Here is a 17385-nt window from a genome sequence, read left to right as displayed (position 1 = left end):
GTGCATTTTCTGTTTGTTGTTGGTCTTTTATATTTCAGGTAAGGCAAAGTTACTTTGCTGCATATTAGATACAAACAGTTGCTGAGTACATTAAGAGGAATGCTGTTGAGCATCTTCCTTGTCATTTCCAACCCAACACTCTCCTGCCTTTCCCAGCCTACTGGTATTATCTGGATGACGTTCTGCTTACTCTACATGGCCAGAGTATCTCTGGTGTTATCCACACCCTGTGGAATAAAAAAACACTTTTGCACTGCACTTCAGTGCTTCACAGGAATACACAAGTTTGCTCTTGGACCAGGATTAATTTATTCACCAGTATGCTAATTTCATTTGCCTATGGCTATTAGTGAATAACCTGAAGCTTGAATTTGGCGTGGTTGTTATGAGTGCTTGCAATGATAAATGACCAAGGGGGTATATCTACACGGATTGTCTTTCCTCTGCATTTTACTTCATTAAACAAATGAGGTCTTAAAACCACTTACCTATTTCCTACCCTTCTGATAGATTAGTACACATTTCATGGTCATTCATCTGATAAAGGCAAAAAAAGCAAGACTCTCTTCCACAGCATTACAGGCAGGATTCTCTCCACCCTCCTCATTACCCAGCAAAGTCCAATTTTGTGCCTTTTGTTATTTTCTATTTATGCAGTCATTTGCAAGTGAGAGTGAACCACTTCACTCTGAAGAGGCTGGATCAGATGCCAAGTAACTCCACCAGACTGGAACAAACCGAGCTGCACATCTTCTCACACCTACTACATTCCCAGTTAGCCTGGCAGAGCAGCGTTCTCACCACCCTTTTAATGTCTTTTAGGGCACGCACCTGCAGAGAAGCTGAGTTAGCGTTCACCCTAGGAGATGGGTCCATGAACACTTGCCACCCATATCAGTGGCATTTCCCTCTGGATGAGATGCCCCATCACCTGGGGCTAGATTTCCTCTTTACCCCCATGGCATGGGAAGGCTTCAGGGTGAGCAATGTCAGTAACAAGTCAGCTGCAGGCTTATCTTTTAGTATTACTGCTGGATTAACCATTTCAGTGAACCAACCGTAACACTGGCCTGGGTGAGGCAACAGGAACCTGCAGCCAGGCACAGAAAGAAGGCAGTAGGGATGAAAGGAAAGCCATCCCACTCAGCAGCTGTTGCCTAAAAGTGATGGTGGAGCAGCAGTCCACAGGGCAAAGGAGGACTTGTCTGGGGGCCCTCTGTGAGGAGGGTGAGGTTCAGCTGTTCCTGGTTTATTTATAAAGTCACCTCTATGGCAGTTGTCTCAGCCATTTGCCTAGGGGCTTTGTTTTCCATTTCTTTTTGAACTTTCCTTGCAGACATTTGACTTGCTGTAATAAGACTATTTTTTTTTTTGTCTTACCCAATAAAAGCACGCTACCCTAAAATGAAGAGGTTATGGAAATATGCAGGGAATCCTGTAAGACAAGGGTCATAGCTCCAGAGATCTGTAGCCCATCCTCATGTTTTTGGGATACATGGTCCAGAGATTGGGACAAATTCCATGCTTCCTCTACTTCCAAGCCTACAAGCTCTTGAGTCCAGAAGACTTCACCGCGGTCATTAATTTATCAGTGCTTGTCCTTCGGAAATCTAATGTTTTTACAGAAACTTATCCTGACTTATCTTTCCTCTTACAGTCAAGTAAATCACCTTGTGCTCATTCAGTCCAAAGGTGGTGCCTTGTTGTTTTAAAAAACCACAAGTAGCTCCTTCAGAACATCCTCACCATTTACGGACACCAAGACTGCAAACATGTCACATACTATTGACTCGGTAAATATTTAGTCATTGCTTCCAGAAATAGCACTTGTTTTTGGCTCACATGTGGGAAGTCCCCCAGTACTACAAAAATAAAGTCACCTTTTCCTTTGTGCAAGAGGGCAATGTGGGGTAAGCAACCATGTAATATTCCAGATCCCAAAGACAAATTGGTTTTGCTCCATTTGACGACCACCTGAGATTTTCTGGTTCCGGAACCTTTTACCTAAGGCTCTGGCCTTTACCTGGCATTTAAGGATTTTACTTAAAAAGTTGAATTTGAAAACCATCAGATGCTCTCCTGCTGAAGGATGTGGATGGAGATTGTGCTACACCATCTGGTCCCAGCTGATTTTATGCTATTAAAAAGAGAGAACTTTTTAAATCAGTAATTCTAAGAATTTTTAGTTTGCATTTGTTGCTATTCTACAGCTGGGATCACAGTGTTTTGAAGTAAATCAGATGAGAATTATACTGTGCAGAATGTAGCAGCAGATATTCAATGCACCTATACTAGGTTAATGTATTCTTTTTATGGATTTATTTTTCTTAGTTCAAGACATACAGAAAAGAATAGGGAAAATAATAAAATCCTTCAAACAAGTGATTTACTCTGTATCAGGGATGTGTTTACCTGCCCTACTTAGATGGGGAAAAAACAAGTTAGCTAAATGTTGCTGGATATGAATATTTTCATCTTTTATTTCCATAAAGATTAGCTGCATATGGCCCCTTGAGTAAACAATGTGTATTGGCTCATAAGCTCTACTGGGAAAAGAAGCAGCATTAAAGATGGATCTCTGCTCTCAGTTCCACTGCAATCACACTACAACCCAGAGACTACAAGAAACAAAAAAGTTTATTGATTACTTTCCCCATAACTTTGTACAAAGAATATTGAAAACCAGCAGAGTATACTAATGACTTAGCTTCTTTTCTTTAGTTATGGCATGAAGATGGAAGCAAAAAGCAACAGGGAAGCCATTTGTTCAAAAAAATTTGGATTAGAGAGCACTACATGACCTTCATTCCTTTCAAATTCTGAATTGTTGCCAGTAGAATACGTTTATATATTTAAAAATAAAGACTGAAATAGCATTTTGTCAACTCTCTGCAGGGCAGTAACACAAGGCAATACTGTGTTTCCATGGCTTGCAGCCTGTCATTTAATAGAGCTTTTAACAGAGATGCTGGCAGTGCAACTCCGCTTCCAGGACAAGGGGACTTCTTCCCACCTCCTGCAGATCTCCACCTCCGCTTCCCTTGTTCCTTCCCATTCGTTCACTGAGGTTACTTCATCTTCTCTAAACAACTTTCATGCAGATGCAATATACAAATGGGGATGAGGGAATGGCTAAACTGAAGTTACTGTTCAAGGTGACCGTGCACTGCAGAGAACTTCTTCCAATGTGGCTGGAAGCCTTCACAGGCCATCCAGGGAGAGAGCAGCTCAGCTCTTCTCAGCTCCAGCTAGTCCTTATTCAGCTTGAATCAATTTTCTCATTTAAAAACTCAAGTGAAATCAACATAGATGGTTACCTAGTTCTGCACAGACATTACAACTCAACACCATGGCCCAAATACACATTTGCACTGCCTAATTTTAAGTCCCCAAACTAAGTGTCTGAGGTTAGAGCTCATCTTCTCTACTTCAGCAGCAGAGAGGCACCACTGGCACAGACAGCCATGTTAAACACATATGTATTAGACACCCAAAATGAGCCCCCTTTCAGTGTTCAACTATCGGAAATATTCTGACATTTTAATCATTATAATGTTGTATTAGCAAACAAGGATTTTTTTGATTGAATAGCAAATGCTGGCCCTTCAGTCTGTCAACTAGATACAGTCCAAGGACCGGTATTTCTTGATTCACAGATTTCTTTGCTAAGTCCCTAACTGGCAGTGGACACCAAGTGGCATAACTAGCACTTGCTTATATTTTTGCAGTCTGTCAGCATTGTTAGGACACAGTTGCTGCTCGCCATACAGTCCAATAGAAACTAGTCCACTGGTGGCCTGAGAACACAGAACAAATTCAGCAATTTGATGACCAATGCCCTTCCATAGTTGAGATGCACTGAGGGTTCTGCACCCGCCTCTAGCTGCAGCTCTTTACCAAGAATCAGTATGAATCTCATTTATTAAATGGTTTGGTCTCAAATGAGACCATCTTTAAAGTCTCCAAACCCACACATCAATGCTCTTCACTATGAACATCCTTACTATCTTCAATTTGAGTTTAGGTTAGAAAACAAACACTTTACAATTGCATTCTGTTCAAGTTCATACAACTTGAACATTTATCAGCTACTCCACTGTTCAAGGCATTATTCATTTCAACAGCATTTTGCTTGCTTTTCATCCTTTCCCCAGAGAGACAGTAAAACAGATTTATCTTTACTTTCTGATCTTTACTCTCCATTGTCACTTTATAAAGTGACAGAAAAGCTGCTGCTTTGTTTCCCCTGCTTCTAGACAGTGGTTTTGCCTGGAAATCCAACTTTCTGGGTGCTGTTTTGTTTTCTGTTTATCATTTCCTTGCTGTAAACTTCACTAAATTGGCTTCGCCATCATCTACCTTATTCCAGTTAGCATTACAAAGTGTCTCCATGCTTGCAAATTTAAAGTGAGCCTTCAGCAGGAGAACTAGTCCCAGGTACAGTGCTTCTGAAATACTAGCATGTGCCTGAAAACCAGTCCAATTTCAATCATGGTTGACCATCAGTGGCTTTCCTAATGATGGCTCTTTGTTAATTTGGTTCTGTTATTCCCACCCTCAATTCCATGATTAGATAGGACTGCAGATGTGGCTGCCTCAGGATATTTAGTCTGGGAAACTTGAGAAGTAGAAAGAACTGTTGGTTATCTGCTAGTGGCAATCCAGGAGAGGAAAACTAAAAGGATTAGGGACATCCGGGATATGGTTAATTTTATCTTCAAGAAAGAAATTACAGCCATTTTAAATGACAGCTCATTTGTATAAAAGTGTTTGATCAATAAGTGCTAGAGTATTTACCAAGCTTTCCTAATAGCTGATGTAGCTTTTATATATATGTCTTGCCCTACTGCCAAACAGGTTCATTAAACAGGTTCATTCAACAGGTTCATTCATTCTACGATCTGGAAAAGAGCAGAATTTTAACCATGGACTGAAGTTATGCTACTCCCCTAAGCCCATCAGAAAGTAAGGAGTACTGCTTTTTTTAGCAGTGAGTAAAATTAATGTTGATACTCCGTACTGTAAGCAGAGAAGTTACAGGGGAGCATTGCATATGAAGTGTAACCCCAACTCTAAGAAACAAGAGTAAAAGTGGGCTTCTATTATCCTTAGCCACTCCTGACAGCTCTTAAGAATAAATGCTAAAAAAGTATCATCTGTCTATACTTTGTTAGGAATTGGTCACAGTCCCATCTGCTCTATCATTCATCTGAACATCTGAATGCAAAATTAAATTAACCCAGTGTGGGATACTTATTCCTGCTCTGTTTAAACTGCAGTATATTTCAGTTTTGGCTTGATCCAAGGCAAGTTTTATTGTAAAAATATTATATTACTTAAACTGTGTTTCTATAAATTGAACATGCAAATATTCTCCATGGCAATTTAAGTTACTCTCCTGATAGTAGAATCCCCATGACAAAGAACTACATGTCTGCTGAGCAGCATAGCATGACTTAAAGCCACATGCCTTTCCCACTCAGGTCATAGGGACAAAACCGACCTTTTTGCCTCGATGCACAATTATTTTCTGAGCAGTGACTGGAAGAGGCTCACCACACTATGCAGAGGCCAGAACCCCACTGCTCAAAACTGCAGTAGCTGTGAGTCAACAACTACTACCATGTCACTGAGATGTTACCATGTGGCTTGGAAAAACAAAAACTGAACATGGATTTTGCAATCTGAAGTTCATCTGACAACAGCACAAGGTCAGCAGCTCAGCTGAAGCTGTACTGAGCAGACATTTAATTTAATATTACAGGAGGAAACTTGATAATGATTAAACTCCAGGCACCAACATCTTGGTCTTTGGTTTAGGAAACAAGTTTACCAATTCAAAAGACATTATCAAACTCACCAAAAATAGCTGTTACAGCTTAAAGATTTTTCAGGTCAGAGAAATGTGCCATTTTCAGCTACAATATCAGATAAATTTCCATCTGGATTCATCTCAAGTGTTCAAAGATTTGTTTTTTTTTTTAAACTACATAACAAGCATCTTTCAACCCAAGTAACGATTTTAGTACAAGCATAAATAAAAACTTAATAGAAAACTTTCAGCAAGGTTTAGTCCTTAGATTTAATTAAGCTAATCTAACCTAAGATGCACCAATACCTGGGAAGGATTTTATTATCTGTTGTGGTCACAGCTGGGACGTCCATCTCCCAGGTCTTATTTGTTTCACTGGGAACTGACTACCCTTATTGTGAGACAGAAGGCAGGGCAGACCTGGCATATGATTGTCCCTCTACCCAGTTTAAGCATTGTTGAAATAATCAGGTCACGTGTGCATTTATGTAAAACCAGACATAACTGACTAGACAAATTTGTGTTTACAAGAAAGGATTTGCTAAATATGGAAGACTCGCTGTTTTACAACTAAGTGCAAATACATTGGAAGACATTCACAATGTCCTTAGAACAGACTGCCTCAGAAGTTTGAATTGTTACCCACTGCAAGACAGCACAAAAAGCTGGACAGATTTTAAAAAGCTCCAGGACCTGTTTGGTATGATTTTATGGACAGCTTATTGCAAAAGAGCAAAATAGTTACCACCTCTTTCCCCTTCACTCAAAAATTCATCCTAACTAGTCTTCAAGATAAAGGAAGAACAAAAAGGTATTTAAAGAACTATTAATATTTATAGTCTTGGATTCATAATGGAGTGAGGCCATACATTCATGGTGACTCACCAGGAATTGCAAGATCACAAGAACAGTAAATAGCTTTGCAGAATCTGAAACACCACCAAAACCTTTTTCCTGTGCTTCCTAGACCCTGGTTTCAGCCAACACTATGCCATTCAAGTTTCCCTGCCATTCACATGCTGTGGCCAAAATAAGCAGACATTAAATGGATAGTGCTTTTTATACAACCGGACAATGCCACGACAGCACTGACTATAACAAATGATAACTGACAGGGAAGGAAGGGGGCGGAGGGGAATGGAAAATCATGTGCAAATGAGTGAGCAAAATCTGGGTGAATATACTTGACAAACTGTTAGAGATAAACAAGAACAGCAGAAGGAAGCACTGCAGAATTTGGGCTGCCCTTTTTCCAATGTAAGCAATACATATCTGAGGCATCTTGAGAGGAATTAGTCTGTGGTTGGCTCTAAAGACTCAGGTTGGACTACCTGACCCTTGGTGGTTTCACTATGCAGATTTATCTTTTTCAATTTGCACTGTGTAAAGCACTTTGGAAAACATATGGTAAATGGAGACGTTCTTGAACACGTCCCATGTAATAAATACATTTTATGTTGTATAATAAATAACCAGATTCAATTAAGCTCAGCATAAGAGCCATATTTTGTGAGTATTGTTGAGAATTTTAACATCTAACACTTTTGGAAGAAAGCATTGTTAGAAACTTTCTGAAAGAACATGAAGTTAGAGAGCCTGAAGTCTCCTTCCAGCCACATCAAAAAACTTGAACCTAATTACTGTAGTTATCTTCAGAATGGCATTTTAACCTCTTATCTGTACAAGCCAGGAATCCTTTGAATCTTCATGTTTACAGTTATGGAAGTTATCCACTAGACCACAATTGGTTTGTATTAGATTTTGGTAAGGTGTAATATATGTGGCTAATCTTAGCTGCAGTGGTCCAATTGTAGATTTATAGAGCCTTCATATGTAGCCTGGAAATCTTTCAGACTTTCAGTATCTTAGAACAAAGCTGGGGCACCAGACAACTGAATTTCTGACTTTTCAGAAGGAAACAAAGCCACACAGATCCAAGTAAAAAAGGAACCTTGAAATTCAGCACAGAATAAAACTTATTTTGGGCAGGCTTCCCAAAAACACTACCCTCCTGCTCCATAGTCATAGTTTGTGTAGCACACCCCTTCTCCATCAGTTTCCAAGGTTTGAAATTTTGATAGTTACATTTGGTGGTTTTCCCATTCACTCTTTTCTCCAGACACCACTGGAAGCAAAAGCTGGATGGCACAAGAAAGGAAGAACTTTATTCTGCTTGAAGTAGTATTTGAATACATATGCTACTAAATTGATGTGTGAAGAGTGAATAATCAGTTGCTATTAAATGGAAAAATATTGATTTGACACAAAGATGTGGAATGTTTTCAGATAATTTCACTGTTGTGGTGGACTGAGATTTAATTCACTTTGATCACAGTCACTAAAAAAATGACTCCTCAAAAAAACACAACTCAAAACAACAAGTGGGTAACTATCCAAGGTCAGAACGATCATTATGAATATTGAATTAGGGCAATACAAACCTGAATTTCTCCACACAAAAGCCTAAAAACATCAGATCACAACATTTAGAAAAGCATCCAATTTTGAGTTAAAAGCCACAACAAAGACTTCATATATGCCTATCTTGCTCCAGAAAGAGTCTGTTTATGCAAAAGTGCCTTCTATCAATTCATTTGCCTACTTTCCCATTTATCCTTTGGATTCTGTTTTGCCATGGCCTGCTGGAAGTAACATCTGGAGTTAGTAACAGCATAAAGATGAACCTTGCTATATAAATAGGCATTAGAAAGACTGTCTTTGGAGACAGCACATATATTTCCTACCCTGAAACTCCTGTGAAAACTAGTTATTATATTTCCTACATCAGCTGTGGTATTTCAGTTGTTGATACTGTGGTAACCATTGCTGAACGACAACTTCTTAATAGCAGGCACTTAAGCTCTGGAAAATACACTGCCTGCAAGACAGGCTATGGACATGGTTTTCAGTCTTTCATCTCCCTAACATCCTCAATCTGCACATCAACTATAAACTTATTTTTCCCCCTTCACCATTTTAATGCGACTGTCCAAGACTTTAAAAGGAAAAAGATTCAGAGTTCCTGGATCCTTTCAATTTTCCATTCAAGTCAGTGGAGCTACTCCAGACTTGCTGGAGCAGACTGTGGCCCTGTAAGATGCATCTCTTGTGGTTCACCCAAGATGCTATTTGGAAAAACTGGGAATCTTGCAGATGCCATGCTATTACTTTAAAATAACTTGGTAGTTTTGTTTCCTATGATGAACACAGGATGAGTCTGGAAACTACAGCAATCAATTGTGGCCAAGCTTTGGATTACAGTAGAGATGTCAGTACTGGAAACTTGTCCAAGATATCCTATAGACAGAGCAAAACTTGTACTTCCACTCCAATTCTTTATTACAGCTCTTGCAATTTCCTTCTTTCATTCTCACACCACACTTATCTGGCTGTATCATAAAATCCCCATGTCTGGAACAACTTTTGCAACTTTTCTATACAGCACATATCACAGAGACGTAAATATTTAGCTGGATATACAGGGTAAATAACAACAAAAGAAGCCCTTTGCACAAAAAAAGTGGAAACAGTCTTTGAAATCTTTTGAAAATGGAAATTGTAGCCCAGGTTCTCAAAGCAAGAAGAATTATACTCAAGAAAACTAACTCATGCCCATACTGACAACACTTCAACATTTTTCCTGCTTCAAAGCCAGATGGTTTCAGCCCTTCCAGTAGCTTTTCAGACTATTCTTCAGTAGCAAATTCCTTCCTCAGCAGTAGGAAGACCTGCCAGAGAGCAACTCTAGAGCATAGGATAGGCTTCAAACCCCAAAACCCTCCAAGAAATGGAGGTTTTTTAAACCAGTGAATTGAGATTGAACCCAACTGATACTCAGGATAGTTTCTTTACCAGCAGACCAGTATTCCCTTACAGTGCTTACTCCAGAATTTTCTGTTCTGGTGTTTGAGTGTAGATGGAAGGTAGGCGTATGATCGGCTTTAAAGTTTACTCAGTTTATGCAGTCTACTGTGTATAACAATATTAAAGGGCCTGGGCACCTTGCAGCACTCCCATTTGATTTAGAGAAGTGAAAAGCAGTATCAAAGAAAATGGCAGGTTACATTATGTTTCATGTTGCTAAATATCTTACATATTTCATAAAATCCAGTAATAGGAAAAAAATAGAAAAAGAAAAGCATTACCACCATTTATGATAACCCGTACCTTGATTAATAACAAACCCACTGGGTTTTTTAGTCTTATTCTTCCATGTAAATATAGTCTGAAGCAAATAACAGATGACTGATGTTGCATTACAGAAAATCCCACATCAGCTACATTATAATATTTTAAAATAATGTTACAACCTCTCAGCCATCACGCACTATCAACATTGTGCTAGATTAGTTTTCTGAATTTTTTTTCATCTTTGAAACTCTGGACAGAAGATTAGTTTAGGTCATACCATCAACACAATGAGTCTGGTGATTTCTCAAGCTAAATTAAGGATATATCTTTATCATACAAGCCCAACTGTGTTATGGAAGGTAAGTGCTTTGCACTTACACATATATTTAAGTTCAGCTTCAGTTGCATTTTTATAACACTAGCTTGTGCAGTAGTGATAATATGGTTAAAGTTGTTATGCATGCATGTCTGCAGGATAAAAATTTACAAACCAGGCTATATCAAAGTAAAACTATAGTTATCCCACGCTAACATCTTGTAAGTTCATTTATTTCAGCATAAGAATGCGTTTGCTGCATGCAAAGTGACATGGTCAGTGGAAATTCTTAGTGATTTCACCTACCTCAATGCACTTCTCAGGCAGAGGTCCCAGGTTGTCATGCTGGCCAACAGCAATCCTAATCTGGGACAATTCTGACGAACACTGCAAGAAAAACAGAAAAACAGGACTAAGTACCTAGAGCAGATTTCATATAGATAAAACCAACCTTCAGTTTTAAAAGCAAAAGCAACCTCATATTAGATTTAAAGACAGTTTGGTGGGGATTAGTTTCACTACAAAATGAATTGTTACATGAACTTTAATTACAGTTGAAGGTTATTGCACAGGATGCACTCAAACATTAGCACGAGATCTGGAGTAGGACAAAATCCCCTTCTGACAGTTACACTAAAATAAGCTACAGAGGCATACATGAAAGCCATTTAAATAGGTCAGTACTAATTCAAACAATTCAATACACTTTGTCCAATTTTTGCTCATACATATACACATATAGGCATGCAATTCTCCTACTCAATTCTCACAAAAATCCCACATGTAATGGTTTATGATAGCATAAATTGTACTGATTTACTTGGCAAGTCTATGCAACACACGGACAGGTCTGAAAGCCAAAGGCTGAAGCCCAACCCCAGACATTATTTAAAAACAAAGCCACAAGATCTCCGAGCTTCAAACTGGCATGTCTCACCAAAAAGGTGATGATTTAAATCCACTAAATTTCACACAGAGTAAATGAACTGCTGAAACTTGGTCTTTAACCAATGCTTGGAGCATACATCAAATTGCAGGGTCTGAGATGAGAAAGGTTCATCCAGAGGACACTGCAACAGGTCTGAGCCCAAATAGGTACAAACAAAGTGAGCTGTGCAGCTGCCTCGTTATTATACTCAGATGGCCAGAAACAGTCTATGTCTTGATGATGCTGCATACAAGGGGTGGGAAAAATCAGTTCTCTGTTATGTGGGGATTTTAAAGATGAACACCTCTTTAAAAGTTGGAAGGCAAAAAAAATCAAATTAAGATCCTGCTGATAATGAGTTTATGTTAATTTTTGTTTCAATGGATCAGAATCAGCAAGATTTATTTTTGTTATGAAGTCTTTAAGACATTTTGCACTTCTGCAGCTCAGACAGGGATATCAAATGAGAACCATGTGCAATGAGCTCAGCATGTGTTAGGCTTCTGAAGGACAGAAGAAGCTGCTTTTGCAGTCTCACATGGCTGGATGCTGTGCTCTGCACAAAACCAGAGCCTGCACCCACCCACAAGGGCACTGCAGAGTCAGGAGGTAAAGATGTACCACTCTCCACCTTTTGCTCTTGCACAAAACATTTTCAGGAGCCAAGCAGACCTTGTAGGGAAAAACTGGTTCAAATAGCCTATCAGCCTTATTGTGGAGCTTGAACCTATATCCCAAAGGCTCCAAGGGCCCTGCTATCTTAGGAACTTGTTTTTGTGTCAGCAGTGAATTTCCAATTTTCACAAAGGACACAGAAGACCTAGAAGCAATCATGTCTCAATCCAAGACACTGACATTAAAACCATTCCTTATATTTCAGCAGAGCTCAAAGTGTTTGTTGTTGGTTTTTTTTTTTTTTTAAATCAGACTTCAGGATATAATGAGTAATAGCATTCAAATACAAAGACATTAACTGAAAACAAGAGGGGACAGAATAGCACTCCTAGATTGCATTTAAAATTTCATGTAATATTTCACATATAAAAGTGAAGATACTTGTTTTGCTAATGATCCAGATACAAAAACTACATATTAGATACTTCATATGTCCACGATTTAAAGCCATAATTCCTGAAAAAATGGTCATTACTGGCAGTTAATATTCACTCCATTCAAGCTCAGGCTTGAAACGATGTTCTTAATGGCTAATTTCAAACAGTTTTTTTTTTTTTTTAAAAAAGATCTTAAATAATGGAAGTCACTATATATTTATAAAACAAAGTAATTGTAGGATTTCACATTTTCCTTAAAATGTTTTATAGAAGTCAGATATTCATGTGCCATAAGGAAAGGTTGTCACAGCTTTGTGAAACAATCCTTGCCTACAAGATACAAACAAAAATTTCTGTATAGTTGTGTAAAGCATGGCCTGCCCCAAGAACTTTGCTTGTAAAGAGGACCAATCAAGATCAGCCCCAGTTCCTTGGAAACTAGCTCAAGTTCTACCACTCATTTCCATGAGATGTAACAAGGCCCACACTCAAAGCAATATACTGAGTTCCCAAAGCCTAGTTTTCACTAAATCAGAGAACAAAACATATACACTCCTGACAGTAAGTAGTGGTGAATAATCGCTCAAGCATAACAACATCAGATTTCACTAAACTGTCTATACATTTCATTATGATTCTATGTTTGAGGTCAACTCATACAAATCATGATTAAACCATCAAAATCTAGTTAATTCCCCCCAAATTTCACTATCACGTAGTAATTTCTGAATGTATACCTGTAAGGCTTTATTTCTATTAATAATCATTGATTGCCTCTGTTTTCTTGCTGTTGAAGCAATAGAAGCCTCAAGACTTATTAAAATGGGGAAATGTGCCATTTTAAATATAGCTTAACCAGGTCCTAGTTATTTGCAGAAAGTATCCAAAAACAGCGATAAGAAGCTCAGTGTGGTCTACCAGATTACCCAGGTATTTTTATGTTTGAATAATGTTGGCGGATTACCCTACATTAACACCATAATACAAATTAATGAGGCACTCTAAACAAAAGTCATTGTAATACTATTCCTTTAATTGCTTATAATCTTTGTTTAGTTCAGTATAATACTAGGTGCAAACAGCTAAGTACAATGGTTAAAGCGGTTCATCAGACCTAAGGAAGATCCAAGACAAGTATTCAGACCTCTTTCCCCTGAGATTAGATGTTTAAGATCAGAATAATACTGAACCATACCCCTGCTCATAGCCCCATTATCTTTTCTTTCTTTAGTTCTCCGACAAAAATTGATGAAGAAGCCTAATCTCTAGATTTTATCATCAAGTAGTAAGAACAGATCCATCACTTGGTATAAATCCATGCTGTTTCCCTACAGTCAATGGAGTTGTATTAATTTACTTTAGCCAAGGTCAGAGCCATTGCTTTCATCTACTCAGAGCTAGAAGTACCAGATAACAATCTTTTTTTCTCCCTTCCAAATCAGAATCACCACATCAAATGTCTGTTTGATCTTGAAGAGATTTTACATGTTTTATTGGCATAATAATTTGACACCATCAGAAATACTGCTTGAATTATAAGCCTTTTCTTTTTTCCACATTCTAATTCCCACATACTACAGCAGTGCATAGGATGTACTTACAGATCCATAAATAATTAAAATCTAAGAGTGCTGCTGGGAAAATTGTCTCAAATGATCATTAGACATCTCACCTGTCTAAACACATTCACTTAGCATTTATTCTTATCTTTAAAAGGCACCATGGATTATGCAAACCACAGGTGCCAAACAAGTATGGAACCAAAGCTCCTTTTTAAGTTAAGCACGTAAGTCCTAGCATGGGCCACTGGCCTCAAATCATTCAAGTGCTTTCACAAACTTCTCACAACACCTTGTCCTTTCCCATCTAGAAGTTTCATCTCCACTATCTCTCATCTACAACCGGCATTGATTTCCACAAACATCTTTGTAGCTGAGCTTCAAAGGCAGGCTTTAGGAAAGTAAAGAACAATTAGCCAGCCCCAAGGCACTACTGAAATAAGTCCACCAGCCCTCGCTCTTCAAGGAGACTTTTCTGGAGGAGCCATTTTACTCACCAAAAGAAATTGCTGTGAAAATACTGCCCTTAACGCTGAGTACAGAGCAAACAAAAGAGTAGCTTGAAAAGGAATACACAGATTACACTCAATAATTCTCACTCTCACAGACAGAATAACTAATTTTACTGGTTATTTAAGAAATTTAAAAACACGCTTACAATTCCCAAGGTCATCTAAAGCAACAGCTCATAGTCTTAAGGATCAAGCAAAAGGGTTCTTGGCATTCTCTTCCTCCAGGACAGCATTCATGCCTACCTCAGCTACCCAAAAGAACCTTGCATCCCCCATTACATAGTTTATAATTGCTCACTCAGAAACTAAATTCAGTGCAGCTGAAGCCAACCCCACCCTCACACAACCGGGCTCCCTGGCAACAATCTTAGAGAGAACTGCCACCTGTGGTAGATGTTTAGTTCAAGGAGAACATTAACCTTCCCTCTGCCTGTGATTTAGCCCCGGTCCATATACATCTCATCACAGCCCTAAACACACACAACGGCTCCAATGAAAGCAGCCTGTTCCTCATTAGCAATTTCACAGAGTCCGAAAATAATGATGTGACAACAAACTCAACAAAATTTGCTCTAGGGCACAACAAGAAATAGACAAGATTTCCATATTTTTGGAGGACAATTTACTGTACTTGAAAGAGATGAATTCTTTCTGTTTACATTAACTGCCTCACTATTTGGTCCAATTATTCCTACTGCTTCAGCAATCATGTTATGCTTGTTCAAGAAGAAAGAAATAACAACAGCTTATCTTGTTGAGAGCAAAGAACAAACAGTAAAAAATCAGTGGATGCACTTAAGCACTACAGTTGTTGCTATTGTGCTAAAGAGATGATTCATGTTCTCATAGCAACTAGGGTGAAAGAAAAATGCTCTTCTTCTGAAAAGGCTTCTGTTGTAATGGTTAAAGAACTCTTGAATAATCAAGCTAAATGGAGAGGGGAAAAAACACTTCCCTATGAAATTATGTGCACTAAACTCAAGGACATGTTGATCTTTATATTATATCGATCTTCATATGTATCTCAGTTAATAATCTGTCACTGGTCTATGTGGTATTAAGCCAAGACAAAGAGGGGCAGCATCAAACATCAGAAGGCCCTTTAAATAGCGTGAATCTTCCAGCCAACAGCTGTGGTAACTGAATGTTTAGGGAGGCTTGCTACAGTAGTAATCTGTGTCGTATATGCAGAACCAAATGCTCTTCAGTCAAAACCATTCACACAAATGATTACTACCAGCTCTTCACAAACTGCCCCGTACATTTCGCATTCACACGGCTAACTGGCCACAAGCAGCAAGCACCTTATCTTTCCTGGCATGGCTGTCACGCCATGCTCATGTCACTTTGCTCTCGCCGCACGCACATCACAGTCACAGCGCGTTGCAGGAGCGGCAGCGAAGTTCGAGTGGGCCGTGCTCACGTTGAGCTGACTTCAGAGTTTCAATGCGCTGTGATCTTGTCCTCACCCATTGAGGTTTATGCTGTTATCACAGTCAAAATAGATCACGGTTTGCTAGCACATCGCTGTCATGTTTTATTCATGCTGAATATGTTTTTTTTTTATCCATTCATGGCAAAACGGCTTTCACAAAGCACTTGCTAAGTTGCTGCAGGCATGGAAGGCAAGCTTGTCCTTGACCTATGTTTTACCACTCCCCTTTGCGGCAAGCTTGAGTTTCAAATAATGGCCAGGTCGTGGGATTAGGAATCGATATTCAGGAGCACTGGTAAGAGAGAGGGGGGTTGTTTCCTGATATGTGTCAGCACAACAACAAGCTAGACCTAGGCCAGGTAGCACCAGCTAGCAGCACTCCCTCCTGGAGCTGCTCCTGCTCTGAATTTACCAGGGAAGGATAAACGCATTTGCAGTCAGCTTCCCTTCCCCAGCTGCTCTCCCTTCCTTTCTCACCATCTTCCTTTTCCTCTTCATCCTCCTGTCCTTCACTCACTTCTTTTCTCTTCTTCATTTAAGGGAGCCTCAGCTGTCACCAACTGTGGGTGCTGGAGCTGTGTGTGTCTGGCACCATACACGAGACCCAGTGCAGGATGAAGGCTGTTTGGATGACAAAAAGCCACTGTGGCCAGAGGAAAAATGACTAAATCTCTTGAACTGATTGCTAGGCAAAGAATTACTGTAAAAATTAATAGAATCCCACCCAAATGAAGGGATCCCAAAAGTATGGCTTTTAAACTTACCAAGGTATGTTCCACATTAGCCCTCTGAGGGAGTATTCAGCTGGTGGCCAACAGCTGGCTGCAAGATGGGCTGCAGCCTTTCATGTTCATTTCCTCTGAAAATTTGTGTTGCAACTCTATAGCCACAGAGAGTTCTGTAAGTGCCCGTTAATTAATAGTTTCAGCCAAGTAACACTTGGAGTATCTGCCCTTTTAGCAACGAGCATTGTGGAAACTAAAGCCATATTGGTAAATTCTCTTCAAAGTTTTCTAAGCAAGTTTTGACAGCTTTAATCCAGGAAAGTGGATGGCAGCAGGGTACCTATCCAGAGATTATTACATAGTTTTCTTAAGTTTACCCAAAGCTTTTCAGCAATTTCTTGGAATGCCCTATGGTTTCACCATCCTCTCCCTCCATCAGTTGGGATTTTGGCAGAGAAGCTCAGCTGGGTATCAAAGAGCACCAGAAGATGCTGGACTGACTCAGACCCTGTTCCCCCTGGGATAAAGCCCCTGTGACTGCAGCAAAGTTCTGCTGGCAAAACATGACTGCAAGCTCAGCATCCAGCCCCAGAGCTTCTGGCGAGGGTGCCACAGCGGTCTCCTCTGGATGCAACAATTTCTGAGGCTGTTCACTAATAGTTTTTAAGACACTGACTCAAGCACATGCCTTCCCCAGATCTTTCAAGGCACCCAGAGATATGCTTAGACCAACACGCAAATTAAAGCACTGCCTAGTTAGGCAAATATGTTTGAATTAAGTTTACTATAGTTTTTTTAATATCTGCAAAACACAAAAATATCTAACAAAGCGATGTTCCTCTGCTCTATTTCAGAATCATGTTGAAACAACTAAAGCAAATCTTTGTGGACCAGGTGTACACACCCCCAAAATTG

The 17385-nt window shown here is 39.3% G+C and overlaps 1 long non-coding RNA gene across 3 annotated transcripts; it reads right to left on the bottom strand.

The window, feature by feature from the left end:
* Nucleotides 1-2859: 2859 nt before the first annotated feature.
* Nucleotides 2860-14586, bottom strand: LOC121076781. Of its 3 annotated transcripts, XR_005823705.1 has the most exons (4): nt 14457-14586; nt 10566-10636; nt 4798-4901; nt 2860-3323 (listed from the first exon to the last, which is right to left on the bottom strand). It is a non-coding gene; the product is annotated as an uncharacterized LOC121076781 (long non-coding RNA). The 3 variants fall into 3 exon arrangements; XR_005823703.1 differs by having other exon boundaries at nt 2860-4901; nt 10566-10646; XR_005823704.1 differs by having other exon boundaries at nt 2860-4901; nt 14457-14583.
* Nucleotides 14587-17385: the final 2799 nt, after the last annotated feature.

Source organism: Cygnus olor, chromosome 12, assembly GCF_009769625.2.
Source record: "Cygnus olor isolate bCygOlo1 chromosome 12, bCygOlo1.pri.v2, whole genome shotgun sequence".
In the NCBI taxonomy this organism is placed as follows: Eukaryota; Metazoa; Chordata; class Aves; order Anseriformes; family Anatidae; genus Cygnus; species Cygnus olor.
Note: the sequence above shows the minus strand (reverse complement) of the source record. Positions and strands in the feature narration are given on the sequence as shown.